The 12,707-nt window shown below is 38.0% G+C and overlaps 2 pseudogenes across 1 annotated transcript; both read right to left on the bottom strand.

Annotated features, from left to right (window-relative positions):
• Positions 1-339: 339 nt before the first annotated feature.
• LOC148845659 (pentatricopeptide repeat-containing protein At5g66520 pseudogene) lies at positions 340-2,716 on the bottom strand (annotated as a pseudogene). The gene has a single exon (XR_016101910.1). The product of XR_016101910.1 is annotated as a pentatricopeptide repeat-containing protein At5g66520 pseudogene (transcript).
• A 7,956-nt stretch (positions 2,717-10,672) lies between these two features.
• Positions 10,673-12,205, bottom strand: LOC148845658 (uncharacterized; annotated as a pseudogene).
• Positions 12,206-12,707: the final 502 nt, after the last annotated feature.

The raw sequence follows: 12,707 nt of genomic DNA, 5'->3' as shown, positions 1-12,707 counted from the left end.
GGGAGCACCCGTACAGGATACCTTATTTAATTGAGGTCAACTATGATATGGAAATGATATGATATTTGAAAAAAGTCTGACCAGTCAACTAGAATCATACACGTGGTAGCCATTAGGTGTTATTCATCAAAATTCATGTGAGGGTTTTGATTGGTCAAAACTCTTTCCATACCATTGTCTTTCCAGCACCATAGATTTTTCCTATGTAATTTTGATGATTTAGCTAGCATATTAGAGAACCCATTTATTTGGGTTATACTGTTTAAATATTATTTGGATTTAAAAAAAAAAGTCCTTCAACAAACATTGAAATAAATAAGAAACTAAAATGCAATGGTATGAAAAATAAAACTTCCGGAGTTCATTAATCTGGCACAAATAAGACTAGCATCATCTTGATGTGAATAATAACAATGCTAATAATAACCACCTGTTTGATGTGCTACTTTCTTTCTTCTATCCAATTGTCATTATAATGCCAGTTATAGCCTGGTGATATATACAATGTCGACTTGTTGAGGAGAATTAAATCTCCAATACAAGGCTACAAATTTGTGGAATTGAACCTGCTCCCATGTACATCTTCCACCTAGATAATATGCTATACTGTCGCAATGGAGCAAGTATACCACACTTTTGCATGCCAAATACAAATAATCTAGACCAAATGTTCGGTACAGTTGCTCTAAAAAAGCATGCTTCTCTCTTGGCAACTCCTTAAGCATCACTGTCTTCCTTAAATGAGTAAAAGCTCTCTTCGTAGATTACTCCCATTGTCACCAGTAATCATTGCAGGAACACTCACCATTTCTGAAATGATGGAAACGGTTCCTATCCCTCACAACTATTTCACGATTAAAAACCTTTGAAATGAATTTAGTTGCATTGTGGCAATCTTTACAAACCCGCAAATTTTTTGAGATACGGATTGTTACTCCAGGTTTGGTATTCAGCAAACCAAAGGCAATTGCAAGCTTCTCACTGTGGTAGTACAATGGATGTTCTTTCTCCTCCTCCTCAATATCATGCAATACTCCATCAGTGTCAGGCATGTAGCCTGCAGGCCTTATGCTTTCCAGCATCTGATCTACTTTGTCATAGATTTCTTTAGCCTGGGGATGACCCCTGCCTCCAGCAATGAACTCATTGACAACGCCATCCATTTCAATCACTGAAAAGCCAGGGACCTTCTTCACACCCCTATCATTCATCAACCTTCTAACAGTAGCAACATCATCCCATCTACCAGCATCTGCATATAGGTTAGCTAACAACACATAGCGTCCACTATTATGAGGCTCCAGTTCAATAACTTGTTTCCCTATTTTCTCTCCCAGCTCAATTTCTCGGTGAATCCTGCAGGCTCCAAGAAGGGCTCCCAAGACACCTGCATCAGGACTCAGAGGCATCTCATCTATAAGATTTCTTGCTTCCTCTAACAGGCCTGCTCTACCAAGAAGATCTACTATGCACCCAAAATGCTCCATCTTGGGCTCAATACCATAAACTTCAGTCATGTAACGGAAGTAATAGCGTCCTTCTTTGACCAAACCAGCATGGGCACATGCACTAAGAAGATTGACAAAAGTGATGTTATCTGGGGCTACGACCTCCTTCTCCATTTCCTTAAATAGTTGAATTGCAGCCTCTCCTTGCCCATGCATTGCTAGGCCTCCAATCATGCAATTCCATGAAGAAATATCTCTCTGGGACAATCCACCGAAGACTTCGATTGCCTTCTCCAAGAAACCACATTTGCAATACATATCAATGACTGTTGTAGCAAGCTTTGAATCCATTTCAATCCCTCTACTTTCAATATACCCATGTATCCATTCTCCTCGCTCAAGAGCTCCTAGACCTGTGCAAGCCGATAACATGCTTGCCGCCACAAACTTATCCAATTCCACTTTCTCTGCTCGCATCCTATCAAACACAGCAAATGCCTCATGGAAACGGTTGCTTTGAACGTAAGCGGCAATCATGGCATTCCAAGACACAGAATTCCTCTCAGGCATCAAGCTGAAAAATTTATAAGCCTGGTCAACAAATCCCAGTCGAGAATAGCCGGTAATTAAAGTTATCCAAGAGACAGCATCCGGTTGAAGAATCTTATCAAAAACTCTTTGTGCTTCTCCCAGACGCCCAAAATTCGCGTACATATGAATTAGATTGTTCTGAGAGACGAGATCCTCCCAAAACCCGAATTTCAATACATGGGCATGAATTTGTTTTCCTTCTTCTGTCGCATTATCCATGCAGCAAGCTCTGAGGATTGATGGAAAGGTGAACCGGTTGGGCGCCACGGAATCTTGTAACATACGGAAATAGAAGAAAATGCAACTTCTTGTTAGTTGAGCTTCCAAGTAACCTCTAATAATGGTATTGTAAATGAAGGCATCTGGGTGGGGAAGCTTATCGAACACTTTCAGGGCGTAATTCAAGTCCCCTGATTCAGAGATCGCACAAAACTTGATTATTCGGCCCATGGCATCATTGTCCGTCGAAAGGCCGAGTCGGATGATTTGAGAGTGAAATTGCTTCAGCTGAGCCATGGTTGAGCAGAATTCGACGCAATGGAAGGTGGGCCGCTGGGTTCTCGGCAATCCAAGAGAGGGCGGCGGATCTTGGGGTAGCACAAGAGAGGTCATTGCATTAGGCCGTTAGCCGATAGAGCCGTGGGACTGGGAGTTCTATTGCTTGGTTGATGGTTCGTTCTTCGTTGCTTAATAACGGACAGAGAGTAGAATGGTTCGACCGGGTAAGTTGGCCTAACCGAACCTGCTATTATCTTTTTCTTTTTGCCTGAGCAACTGATATAACAAATTCTCAAAAAAAGGAAGAAAATTGAAAAGAAAAAGGATATTGTTCGCATGAAATTCCAGTTCAGTAGAAACATGGGGCTGACATGGATGAGAGACATGTCCACGTAGGATCTTTGTAGTTGGTTTGGACTTCAACCGATGTTTGTGACCTGTTGCTGTCCAAGTTGGTCAAACTGTTCGACCCATCAATTGAAATAGATGTTGGGTTTATTTAGAGTTCACATCTCCGCACCACAAGGGTGTGGATGGACCGGTTTTGGATTGGACCCCGTCTAGTCCAAAATCAATTTGGATGAATTGGTGGGACCAACAAGACATATTGAGTTGGATCCATCCAGTCCAAAATATTTATTAGATTGGATTGGACCTGGTCTGTCCGTAACAAATTTATATTGGATTGGGTTTTAAGCCAATATCAGGTCCATTGATATAAGATAAGAATATATGTAACAATGAATCGGATTTTGGTTGAAACCAATCTAAATAAAAATGAATTTGAATAGATTGGACGGGTCAAAACATTGAATTGGACCGGTCCAAATTGGTCCAAAACATTCATTGGATTGGATTGGACCCAGTCCCATTTATAAAGGACTCACATTGGGCTGGATTGGATTTGACCAAATCCAGTCCAATTGACACCCCTACCCACTAGGGGTCGCCCTACAATGTCCCACAGCATATCCCTATCGTGTATGGGGAAGTGAACTCGTTTATTTTGAGTTGTAAGTTGGGTTGTTTGGCTGGAAGAATTTCTACATGGTCTTGGGTTAGGGTTTAGGCCCATTGAAACCAACCAGGTCCAAATTGGCACTCCTAGCTCCATTTTACTCCAAACCTAGAAATACAGAAATGCCTATACCAATGAACCATTTAGATGTTTATTGACTAGTAAATGGTTGTAGATAAAAATTTCAAATTACAATAATAATTATTATTATTAAGGCAAATTTCTTAAACTATCGTTAATTGACTTATTACAGCCACCCCTGCTATTTTTTACAATTGCCTAAAACCTCTCTTACTTTTTAATGCTCAATTGTGGCCTTACATGACAATTTAAAAAATGCCCTTTTCAATTTGCCCTCTCTGAAGCCCGTAGCCGGTGATAGGGAGTATCCCAACTCCATTCTTCTCTTTCGTCTAATCGTATTTTCCATTATGTTTCAGGATGGACATGAGCTCGAAGTAATACTAGGCGTTGGCGGTGGTGTTTTAGGTGCGGGGAGATTTTGCCCAAAAATTTCTCCGTTACGAAATTTATTCGTCTCAAGCTTATATATCGTGTTTTAGGGACCTATCCACACTATATTGGGGCGAGTACTACACGACCTCATCAAGACCGGCATGCATCTTGACTGTTATGGCATCAACCCCTTGTCTGAGCATCCCAATCGGCATTGCACACTTTTCTTCAAATTCCCTAAGGATAGCCATCACCCAAGCCCAACAACCTGAGCATCACATCTAATGGAGAGCGATAAGAGCTGCCGCTGCACAAACAATTGCAACACATATCACCGCAGCTCTAGGTTCAACAGAGGGTTGTCAATGCACAGTTAAAAGTGGTGTGAGGCTAGTTCCACGAAGAGAAAATCCCAATCAAAAGTTCAAACAGGGACGCGCCACATCCATTCAACATCGTAGGATCTTACTAGGTTGAACAATGCAACCAGGACGTCGAGAACAAGCTTAGAGTTCTCTTTGGTGAAATCAAAGAAGTAATTATTTTCTTTGGTGAAGAAGCAGAATCGTCAGGTGGAAGGAGGCAACTTTAGAGTTCTCTTTGGTGCAGTCGCATACAATCATACCTTCGCCGAACGAATTTACCACATTCTAGCTTCATGCAGATAACCGGATGACAGATGTTAATTACAACCAATTATGGCGACACCAAACCTCAAATGTAATAGGGCACAAATTTAATTCAGGCGGCATGATTTGAGGTTCAACCAATCTTGCTCTCAGAGTAGAGACTTAATTCGATATCTTCAATCATGTTGGACATGTTGCACATTGCACTTGCTTGGCATGCAAAAACTACGGAACAACTAAGGCTCAGGGAGTATCTCTAAATCTTTACGATATTTGTTTCGCTGCACGTTTTAGTTATTATTTGCTCATAGATAGTTGGTCTTCGTTGCTTGTTTTAGTTGCCTTTTATTTTTCTTCTTAAAACGTTCCTTTATTTCTTTTCTTCCTCTCTATCCCATTCTTGCTTCTTTTCTTGTCTTCTTTCTACCTCCTGTTTGCTCCTGTGCTCTTTCTCCCTTTCATCATGGATAATATCGAAGCTCTCAACTTGGCCTTTCAAAACATGCTTTAAGGTAATGGTCCAGGAAATATAGATGTTGTTAATATTCAACCTCTGATCCCTCCTAGTGTTCATGAGGCTTTGAACATTTCCTTAATCTATCACTTATTTCCTAGACATTGATCAATTTGAAGAAGTCGTTCAGGGTCTTTATGATCTCTGGAACCTTAATTTGGATAAATTACTTTTAGCCTGTTTCATGGAGGTTACTTTCATTTAAACTTCCATTTTGAAGAGGATATACTTGAATCCGTAATAATAGTCCTTGGACTCTCAACGGTCAGTGGATCTTAATGGAACCTTGGGTCCTAAATAGACCCCAGTATTCTTAGAATATATAGTAGATTGAGATTTGGGTCCAAATTCACGATTTACCCTTTGAAACCCTCTCTCTATAGATGTTGGTCGTTCTTTGTTTGAACATTTAGGACTCACTAGGTTCATTTCTATTGTGCAAAATTTCATTCGTGCTAAGGTCACCACTTTAGTTGATAGACCTTTGAAAACTGGTTGTTTTGTTAGTATTCATCAATGGGTAACTTACCGTTAGGGGTAGATTTGAGCCAAGCCGAGCCGAGCCGAATTTAAAATCAAATTCTCCCTAAATTTCAACATGCCTCTAGTCAATTAATAAATTTTGAAAAATTTGGAGTCTATTATAGTAAAAATATTCATCATTGACATCAATGCATGATCAAAAGACAACTTCATATAGACTCCCTCAATTAGTTCTCTAAATATCTAGGCATTCCTTTTCTTTGGTCCCAAAATAGACATGCCTAACTTAACTATATCCTGGATAATATGAAAGTTAAATTAAATAATTGGAGAGCTTCTGCTATCAGTCAACCTAGTAAAAAGATTTTGATTCAATCAGTTCTTCAAGCCCTATATATTCATTCAATGAGTCTCATTCAATTCCCCCAGAAAACTATACATCAAATGAACAAAACAGTTAAAAACTTCTGGTGGAATACCTCAGAATCTTGAAAACATCGTTACTGGTGGTGCTTTTAGAATACTTTGTTATTATCAAAAGCATTTGGTGGTTTAGGTTTCAAAAACCTCACTCTAGTAAATCATGCCCTTCTCAAGAAAATTGTCTGGAAATTCTTGAGTGAATAACATAAAATCTGGGTACAAATTTGAAAATCCAAATATCTCAAACCAGAGAATATAATTCCTTACACCACTCCCTCAACCGCTTCCATTTGAAGGAAATCTATCTGCCCGAAAAATAGAGAACTAGCATCTGAAACAATATATCTAGTCAATGAAAATTCTGATTACCTAATCTCTAACTTTCCTTGGATTCAAAAAATAAATAAATAATTCCACTAGATTACCTTTCCCATTTCCCCTCACCTGAGAAATCTTAATATGTCATCCCTCGTTTCTGAAGGTTAGTGGAATTCTCTTGTAATTCATCAAAACATCACAAGAGAAGAGGCTATGGAAATTTTACAGACCTTATTTTCCCAATCAATAATAATCTATGCTGGATTTGGACACAACATCATTCTGGAATATATACATGTAAGGAGGAATACAAAATTAAACAGAAAATTTCTATTCCTCAACTTTCAAATGACTTTAAATTCTGTTTATCCAAAATTTGGAAATTAATGGTTCCTCCTGGGTATCAGCTTTTTATATGACGAGTTCTAAATAACTTTCTTCCAGTAAAAGCTTCTCTCTTTTCAAAATCTACTGATAAGATGGGCATGTTTTGTGGTCAATCTGAAGATACTACTGCTCATATTATTGCCCTTTTGCTCGAGCAGTTTTATTTTGTAATCCTTGGAATCTTAACTTAATCATTACTTCTCAACAATCTTGGACTACCAACTTTATAAATCTTTATAATGAAATTGTTGATAATCAACTTTTTCTCCAAGTTTTAAATTGGATTGCAGTTGCCTGCTATTATGTTTGGCATGCAAGGAATAGAATGATTTTTGGAAATAAACAGATTCTTCCCTTGCAAATCCTTTCTATAGTCAACAAAATCTTTCAAAATTCCTCACAAGTTTCATCACTGGAAAATCTGTTGCACTCTCCCTCTCACAGTAATATTTTAAATATGTCTATCAATTGTACTACTGAACTAATCATTTTTACTGATGTAGGCAAAATTTGTGTTTCTTCCTTTACATTCGGTATTGTGATTTTTAAATGCAAAACTTCAATGTTTAAAAATCATCAGATGTCAACATCTCATCCTTCTGCTATTGATCAAACAGAACTCTTTGCTATTTTGCAGGTCTTTTTGGAATTACAACAATCAAGGCAAAAACAAATTTGAATTTGTTCTGATAATCTACAAGTTATACCTTAGTTCTACCACTGGCTTTTGCTAAAAACCAAGAATTTAATTTCCCTGTTAAACCTCCATGTTACTTTCCAAAAATGTAAACAAAACTTTCAATATACCAGCTCACAAAGTGTCCCAACATGATAAAACTCATTCTTTGTCTTACTTTGCATACAATGACTATCCTGATGGGATCCCGAGAGTTGAGCAGTTTGTGCATATTTATATGATTTAATATATATTTTGTTTAACTTTCAAAAAAAAAGAAGTTCAAGAGAGTATTGAACCCAACTCCCTATTATTTGATTATTTTATTTTTTCTTAACTCAAAAATAAAAATACAAGTGAAAGGAGATCTGGGTTTGAGTTCAAATCAGCCCCCCATGACATCCACAACACATCTTTGTTGTGTATTGGAAACATCTCCCTATGATGACATCATCATTTCTGATATTATCATCGGGAAATGTCCCCAATACAAGGCCGGAATGTGTTGTGGGACGTTGTGAGGGGCAATCTTGTGGGGAGCTAATTTGATCTCATTTTCTTTCTGTTTCCCCTTCTCTCTCCTTAGATCCCGCCATCAATAGAAAAATGAGAGAAAACCTAACCCTTCGTTAGCATGGGACGGAAACCTGATGACTGAAAGAGAAAAGAGAGAGAGAGGTTGACCTTAAATTTTTAATGTTCGTTTTATGGAAAAGAGATGGCTGGATCGAAAAGGCAGCAATTGATGATGAATTGGAAATGATTGGATTGAATCTCAACTCAACATGAGACCTCGTTGACTCCCTAGCAAAGTGGGCACCCGTATCAAACCAGTTAAATAGAACTTGTTTTCATCGACCAAATGAATACAGTACTAATGTATTCAATCCATCGATCTGCTGGTACTAATGCAAGAATTTGTAATAGTTCAATACCATGGATTTGGGCAACTGATAAATCTATTGGTCATGGCTCGGGAAGGCTGATGCATTGTAAGCCTTCCGATCTGAATAGCAGTGCTATTGATGATTCTACAACCTCCCTGAACTCATCCATCAATTTGCCCAATCTGCAGCCTCACAAGTCCGTTCTATATGCTCTAAGATGGCAGACGACAAAGACGAGACTGATTCTATGTGTCATCTGAGGTCGTTAGAGGAAAATGGAAAATGTTAAGAGGAAAAATTGGATGCCACAAGCATCGCCCTCGTCTTCGTCACAAACATCGATTTCAGCGTGCTACTTCGGTTTCAATTCGGGTTCTGATTTAATCAATGATGCTTCCCAGAAACCGATGGCTTTTTATCGCTCCTAAGTGTGACCAAGGATATTGCCATTTAACATCCCCCTCAGTTTTTCCTTCAAAACATATGTCTTTTAGATTCTGGTTTAGGTATTTTCTCCTTCAAATCTGAGACAGAGACAGAAACGAAGACCGAGACAGAGACGGAAAGGGAAAGGGAGGCAGAGATAAAGATAGAAATGGAGATGGATTTGGGTTTTCTTTTGACAATTTGAAGAATGGTAGAGGGTAAATTTGACATTTTGTTTTTTTTCATTAACACTTAACAACAATCATGGTGTTTGGAAGCGTGGGCGCTTTTTGGGACTGATTTTCAAGAAAAAACACCCATTATTCCAAGACCCATTTTTCACAAAAAAAAAAAAAACGTTTTTGCCACGTAGGCAGTGAGCAACACTATGTTGTTTGGTAAGGTGATTTTCATCACTGCTTTTTCATGTATGTGCTAACAGGTAAGCACCACATAAGTTACACATCAGTCAACCATTGGGGGAAACGGTTCACCGATGCATAAAACGCCAAATTTGGCATTTCATGCATCGGTGGGGTCCCAATTTTTTAGGCATGCCCGATTTTTTAATAATCGGCTAAACCAAACAATGAGATACAGGGGCGTTTGTTGAAACGTCTATGTGGATCCAACGTGGCACCGTTTTTTTTGAAAAACGGCCACGGTTCCAAACATCCCAAATGTCAATTGTTAGAAACAGTAAGGGTGGTGCAAGACAATAGTTAAACAGTAAGGGTATAGTTAGTCTATTAGCTAAATAGTAGGGGTAATTTAAGAAATTTATTATTATTATTATTGTTGTTGTTGTTGTTCGCATCCGCCTCCCATAGAGTTGTCCCACAAATACATCCCACGCGTTGTGGGCGTGCCGCGTGTCCACTTACACACGGATTAAAGAAACTCGTGCAGAGCTAATGGGATGGTTGTTAGCTCCGCCCTGTTAATTCCCTCTCACCCAAAAGGGCATCATCCCATAGGCTATTCTATGTTCATATCCTCTTTCTCCAGACTCTAATCTCGGAGTTGAAACCTCCACCTACAGTAACCCGCTGGAGATTGCCCCCTTCGAGTTCCAACGGTTGACGCCGATGACCATTCTGATAAGAGGTAAGTATCCTCGACCTTCCATAAGTTTTTCTCATTTTCTACCTTATTTTTTTTTTGTTTTTTTTTCTCATTTTATACCGTTCTTAGATCTGAAACCCGTCGGAGTGGGAGCCCCCTTTGAGTTTGTTTGTTTGTTTTGACTTTGTTTTTCTTCATTGTAATGAAATCAATTGATTTCTCCGTATAGATGGTTCCCTTGAAAAGCTTCTCACCTGCAATCTTTACAACTTTTTCCTCATTTTTCACAAAAAATTTAACTACTTCCATTGGCGATGCAGGCCATGAACGTGAATCAGACATTACTAGTTTACCACCACCACTAGAGACTATGGTTCTTTTTTTTTCTCCTAAAAGGAACCACTGAAATCTTTTCAAGATCCCCAAAAGCTCATTTTGAGGTTTGGGCAGCTTCTCCTTTTATCCTTTTCTTGTTGTTTGCTTCTCATGGCAATCATACCAGACTAACAATGCTGTTAGTTTTGTTACAGTTACACTAAATAAAATTCTTTCCTTCGAGAATCCAAACTGATATGTCCACTTCCTCCCATGGAAAACGGGAAAAGATAAAAACTTGTGGGTTAGAAACTTGGAGTTCAGAGAGAAAAAGAAAGAAAGAGATGAAAAAAAAAAACAACTCCAAGTATGATCAAAACCAACCAATTTCAAGTTCTATCAATACATATTTCTGTAACTCAAAAACCAGAATGTCATCGCCAAGTATTTTCTGTTTTCTTTCTTTCCTATAAGAAAAAGAATTGAAAGAGTCAGAGAAAATAAAATTGAAAAAAGAAATTGGAAACAAGAAATTTCTTTATGGGCTCTTACAAGCATAGATCAACAAAGAAAACTCAGCTCTCTCTTAGTCCTTCTACGTTGTCTTCTCCTCCAACCACAACCGGCTATCCAACCCACTTCTTGTCCTAAACATGAAAACAGCATATCCAGAGTCTGGATTGAAGAACCAGTCATTAACATCCCACATCATATCAGCTAGCAACCCATCAACAAAGATGGTCTGATTCCCTCCAAAATTCCACTACAACCTCCTCACTCGAATTACCTTCCTCTTATTGATATAGACTGATAGCATCAGATACTTCAACCCTTCGTCTTCTCCACTGCATCTGATCAAAATGTCGTGGGCCATCCCAGTATTGCAGAGTTGCGCCTTGATCGAATACAAAGGGTTCCCTAAGAAATGCTCTACTTGGGAGACCAAAGAGAAATGCTCTATTTGGGAGGACAACTTCTGGCAGACCACTTCTTCACCCATGTTTCCAAGGACTAGTCCAAGCTCGAAGTCAGCCACGACCATGATATAGAATTCGTCAACTAGTTCAGGATCTGAGTTTCAACTCTAAGATTAGAGTCTGGAGAAAGAGGATACGAACACAGAATAGCCTAGGGGATAATGCCCTTTTGGGCAAGAGGGAGTTAACGGGATAGAGCTAACGGTCGTCCCCTTAGCTCTGCACGAGTTTCTTTAATCCGCGTGTAAGCTAGTCCAAGCTCGGAATCAGCCACGACCACAATATAGAATTCGTCAACTAGTTCAGGACTTGAGTTTCAACTCTAAGATTAGATTCTAGAGAAAGAGGATACGAACACAGAATAGCCTAGGGGATAATGCCCTTTTCGGCGAGAGGGAGTTAACGGGGCAGAGCTAACAGCCGCCCCCTTAGCTCTGCACGAGTTTCTTTAATCCGCGTGTAGGCGGACACACAGCGCACCCACAACACACGGGATGTATTTGGAGGGCAACTCTGTGGGGGGGCAGATGTGAACCGTTGTTGTTGTTGTTGTTGTTATTATTATCACACATTTTATTTAATATAATGAATATATAATATGAGAGAATGGAGATGTGTTCAAACTTTTCTAACAGCTTTTTATAAATTTTGTATTTTATATATTCTCAAATTTATTTATTTAATTATGATATCATGGGTTTGCTCACATAAATGTGGTTTTATTTCTAGTCAATTTTAAATTAAGTATTCCATTCCATCATTAAGAAAAATGAGTTTTATTTATTGTGATGAATATGATATTAGAGACATGCCCAAATTTGTATAATTTTTGTATTTCTATTTATTTTAAAGATTATATTATATTATAGCATCATGGATTAACTTATCCAATTGACCTAGATGATTGAATCATTGACTTATCTCTTCAAAAGGAAAATTTCCATTTCCATTATTAATAAACATATTTCTTATTCATTATGTGCTTATTTTTTGGGGTTCAGATTGGTGCCCCATAGAGCGCACCCCACATGCACATCTCATCGTGCATTGGGAACATCTGTCATACCTGTCATGAGGAGATGTGCCCAATACATGATTCAAGGTTGTGGAGCACATGTAGGGCACTTATGTGATTTCTATTTATTATTTAATATGATGAACATATAATATTAGAGTCTTCCAATTTTTATAGAATTTTTTTCTTTATTTTTTTTTGCATTACATCTATTTTCTTATATTTCTATTTAATTTTGACATTATTGATTGACTTATTTGTGATTTGACATAGAAGGTTGAACCACCAACCTACTACCCAAATGGAAAATGGTTTCATTTTTTTGGTTGGATTTAAAAAACATAGTTTTTTATAGTATTAAAATTATATGGTATATATAGCCACATAAATTAAATTAGAAAATATTTTATGCAAAATTAGTGGAATTTAATGGTGAGAAATATAAATGCCTTAAATATGGGAATTAACAAGAGAAAATAGGAATTAATATCTTAATTATAGGTTTTAATGAAAGCAAGGTTTAAAGTATCATAAATGTAAGGTGTATCGGAAAGATAATTTTAAGAGACATATTAGGATAC

The sequence above is a fragment of the Nelumbo lutea genome, chromosome 7 (genome assembly GCF_056320005.1).
Source record: "Nelumbo lutea isolate HS-2025 chromosome 7, American lotus-T2T, whole genome shotgun sequence".
Taxonomy (NCBI): domain Eukaryota; kingdom Viridiplantae; phylum Streptophyta; class Magnoliopsida; order Proteales; family Nelumbonaceae; genus Nelumbo; species Nelumbo lutea.
This window is presented reverse-complemented; position numbering and strand designations above follow the sequence as displayed.